Source organism: Triticum aestivum, chromosome 7B (assembly GCF_018294505.1).
Source record: "Triticum aestivum cultivar Chinese Spring chromosome 7B, IWGSC CS RefSeq v2.1, whole genome shotgun sequence".
NCBI classification, from domain to species: Eukaryota; Viridiplantae; Streptophyta; class Magnoliopsida; order Poales; family Poaceae; genus Triticum; species Triticum aestivum.
In genome coordinates this window covers 408,416,496-408,421,151 of record NC_057813.1, presented here as the reverse complement: position 1 = coordinate 408,421,151, position 4,656 = coordinate 408,416,496, and positions in this window count along the sequence as shown.

Below are 4,656 nucleotides of genomic sequence, written 5' to 3'. Positions count from 1 at the left end.
TGGCACAACAGACCCCGCAGTATGGATCAAAGATTTCCTTCTCCATATTCACATGGCCCGCGGAGATGATCTACATGCCATCAAATATCTTCCCCTTTTGCTCAAAGGACCCGCTAGGCATTGGCTTAACAGCCTTGCCCGCAAATTCCATTGGTAGTTGGGAAAACCTGGAAGACGCATTTCTTGACAACTTCCAAGGCACTTATGTGCGACCTCCGGATGCCGACGATTTGAGCCACATTACTCAACAGCCCTAAGAATCAGCCAGGAAATTCTGGACTCGGTTCCTAACAAAAAGTAACCAAATAGTCAACTGTCCGGATGCCGAAGCCCTGGCGGCCTTCAAGCATAATATCCGTGACGAGTGGCTCGCCAGACACCTCGGCCAGGAGAAACCCAAGTCTATGGCATCTCTCACGACACTAATGACCCGCTTTTGCGCGGGTGAGGATAGTTGGTTGGCTCGCAGCAGCACTACACCACATTCTGGCATGTCAGATGTCCGCGACAATAACAGCAAGCTACGGCGCAACAAACACAAGCGACGGAACAATGGCGACAGCACCGAAGACACGGCGGTCAATGCCGGATTCAGCGGATCCAAATCCGGACAGCGGGAGAGGCCATTCAAGAGAAATACTCAGGGACCGTCCAGTCTAAACCATATACTAGAGTGCTCGTGCCAGATTCATGGCACCCCGGACAAGCCAGCCAACCACACCAATAGAGACTGGTGGGTATTTAAACAGGCCGGCAAGATAAACGCCAAAAACAAGGACAAGGGGCTGCATAGCGACGAGGAGCCCCGGCGTCCGAACATGGGGGGACAGAAGAAATTTCCCCCCTAGGTGAAAACGGTCAACATGATCTACGCTACCCACATCCCCAAGCGGGAACGGAAGCGAGCACTACGGGACGTCTATGCGATGGAGCCAGTCGCCCCTAAATTCAACCCATGGTCAGCTTGTCCGATCACCTTCGATCGTAGGGATCATCCTACTAGCATCCATCATGGCAGCTCAGCCGCATTGGTCTTAGACCCAATCATCGACGGATTCCACCTCACGCGAGTACTTATGGACGGTGACAGCAGCCTGAACCTGCTTTACCAGGACATAGTGCGCAAAATGGGCATCGATCCTTCAAGGATTAAGCCCACCAAAACCACCTTTAAAGGTGTAATTCCTGGAGTAGAGGCCCGTTGTACGGTCTCTATAACACTGGAAGTGGTCTTCGGATCTCCGGATAACTTCCGAAGTGAAGAGCTAATCTTCGATATCGTCCCTTTCCGCAGTGGTTACCACGCACTGCTCGGACGAACCGCATTCGCTAGATTCAATGCGGTACCACACTATGCATACCTCAAGCTCAAGATGCCAGGCCCGCGCGGGGTCATAACAGTTGACGGAAATATGGACCGCTCTCTCCGTACAGAAGAGCACACTGCAGCCCTTGCGGCAGAAGTACAATGCGGCCTCCTCAGGCAAACCACTAATCCGGTGTCAACAACCTCAAGCTCCGTCAAGCGAGGGTGGAACACCCTGCAACAGGATCAGCGGGCATGCCAAGAGCATGACTAGCAGTCCGGCCTCCGCTCAAATCCCATCAAAGCAGCATTCGTGCCACGCGTACACAATTACGCACTCAAAATACCATGGGCACAGGCGGAGGCGTAGAAGTGGCTCAGTCAGCAGTATGGTATTGCTTCGTAACCTTTCCATTTACCTTTAAGGACATTGCTTTAGTGCAGCTTCTCTAGAAGAGCCGGATTGTCGGACCTACATAGGAGAATGAACCTAGGAGGCAACAGGCGGTGCGCACAGAAGGAAATACCCAGGTGGAATCTATTTGCGATCGTTATACCTGCTTTATCTATCTGTACCTAGCCTTCCTCTGGATATGATATGTCAAATTATCCTCTTTATCTCCGCTTAATGCATTCATTGTAAACATATGCCTAAACGTATTATTCATCAATGGGAGATCATATACAGTGTCAGCTTATTATTTTTCTTTGAGCATTTTTTCCAAATGTCTATTTAATATTGCATCCGTACACTTTGGTACGTGGAGTTTACCAGGGGCTTCTTACGACGCCCCATAATACGGCACGACAAGTCCGAACACTTTCAACAGTGCGGCACCCTGAACTTATAGCATTATATGCATCAGCTCCGAATCATGTCTTGGGTCTACAGTTGGGATAGCCCGGCTCCCTTGTTTTGGTGCCTTACGTTCCGTTATATCGGCTAAGGTAGCGCAGGGAGAACTACTGCGATTGTGCCCTGGTTCTACCGGATGAGCACCTCAGTAGAGAAAGCCGAAAACTGACCGGCATGATGTGGCGAGAGCTGGTCTCTATTCGAGAGGTCTTAAAATCCTTAAAGATTTTTCCGCTTTAGGTGATAAATTGGATTCGTCCGATCTAGGCGTGTGTAGCGCCCCAATTCGGCCTTCCGGATTCTAGGGGCTTCGCCGAAATTTAAAATTGTAGACTTCTACGGCTAAGTGAAGGTTATAAAGCCGCATAGTCCGATTGCCTTGTTCGTTGCGCTGGACACCTCCTTAAGGGACCAAACATTTGGATAAAGAGTGTCCGGGTTATCCACGAACACCCCGGTACTAGTTACATGGGGGCGGAAGCTGACGACTGGCCTACTTTCAGAATTTGATAAACAACCGCAGAGAAGGTAATATTTTAAATAACAAAAGCGCTACTTAGCACAAGTAACTTCGTCTTTAAATTACAAACATGAGAGAAGTGAATTCATTCAAAAATTATGTCCTTGGTACATTCTTCGGCCACGAGACGAGCACCCTTTAAAACGCCATCATAATACTTCTCGGGAACGCGATGCGGCTTGCCCTCTAGCGGCCCGTCCTTCACCAGCTTCTCCGCATCCAGCTTGCCCCAATGCACCTTCGCACGGGCAAGGGCCCGGCGGGCACCCTCAATGCAAATGGATCGCTTGATGACTTCTAGGCGCGGACAGGCATTCACCATCCGCTTGATCAGGCCGAAGTAGCTAGTGGGCAGGGACTCACCAGGCCACATCCGGACTATGAAATCCATCATAGCCACTTCGGCCGCCCTGTGGAGTTTGACCAACTGCTTCAGTTGGTCACTCAGAGACGTTGGGTGTTCGGCCCCAGCATACTGGGACCAGAACAGCTTCTCCGTTGAGCTCCCCTCCTGCGCACGGTAGAACTCCGCGGCGTCTGATACGCTGCATGGCAGATCTGTGAATGCCCCTGGAGAGCTCTGGACTCGTGTAAGTAAAAGAAACGCCTCCTCCACATGTTTGCTTTGCATAAAGAATTTCTTACCCGCCGCTATCTTTTTGGCCTCCTGGATTTCCTGTTGTGCCCTCTCGGCTTCGGCCTTGGCGTCTTTCATACTTGTAAGGGCCTTCGCAAGCTCGGCCTCTTTTGCTTTAAGCTCATGCTCCACGGACTCGAACTTTTTGCCGAGCTCCTGGAGCTCTTCTTGTACTTCGCCCACTCGGGCCTCCTGCTTTTTGCGCTCCTCGCATTCCAAGGCCGGCTTGTGTTTGGCCTCGGATAGTGCTTTCTTAAGAGACGCCACTTCGGTGGTGGCCTCTGTAACCAAATCACGACACCTCGTTGTTAGAATAATCAATTTTATTCGTACTCTAATATATGAGAGAGGGGAATTATTCACCTTTGCTCTCCTCGAGCTGCCTCCTTGTGAGGCCGAGCTCTCCATGTGCCCGCTCCAAGTCCTGCTTCAAGCCGGCGATTTTGGCTGTACGGACAACAGCGGCCAGCAGCACAGCCTATTTATTCACATCCAAACTTAATGTTAGACTCCTGTGGAATATAATTGACCCTCCGTTTGGTTTTTCCTTCCGAACACCAAACAGAGTATCAGGGGCTACTACCTATCGGGTGGTAATTTCACACATTTTTACTTACCTCAAAGCTTGTCAGGAGGCTGGTGCAGGCTTCGGTTAGTCCGCTTTTGGCGGACGAAACCTTTTGAATCACCGCACTCATAAGAGTACGGTGCTCTTCATCTAGGGAAGCGCCGCGAAGCGCTTCCAGCAGACAATCTAGCGCCTCGGGCGCAACAGAGGTCCTCGATACAGACGGCCCTCCCTCCCTAACGAGGGGCTGGTCGCCTGAGTCGGGAACACTGAAGGCTTCGGAACAGTGATCGGCTGAGAGCCCGGCTTGCCGTGGCTCTCATCAACACGATCCGCGGGGATCTTGAACCCCGCGAGTCCGACGTCTGGAATGCCGCCTTGAGGCGCCTCCAGGGCCACCTCCCCCATCTCTGGGATCCTTTGGGACAACACCTCCGTGTCATCCGCAGGCCGAGGAGAAGTGGCCGTCGGGAGTGAGTTCATTGCTAACTCACTTAAGGACTCGTACGAAGACGATACCGTGGGATGGGCCCTGGCCGGACTGCATACAAGTTCGGTGTTATAACAAAACTGTGAGGCAAAATAATGATGGAGTGCGGATACTTACGATCGCACTGAAGGCTTCTTCCTGGGCAGCCACCCTTCCTCGCTGTCGGCGGCGGTGGCAGAGTAGTCCGGAAGGGACACTTTCCCCTTCTTGGACGTCCCAGTTTCCCCCACCGGGGCGGCCTTCCTCTTTCTCTCCCCCCAGTACGGGGAGGTGGAATTT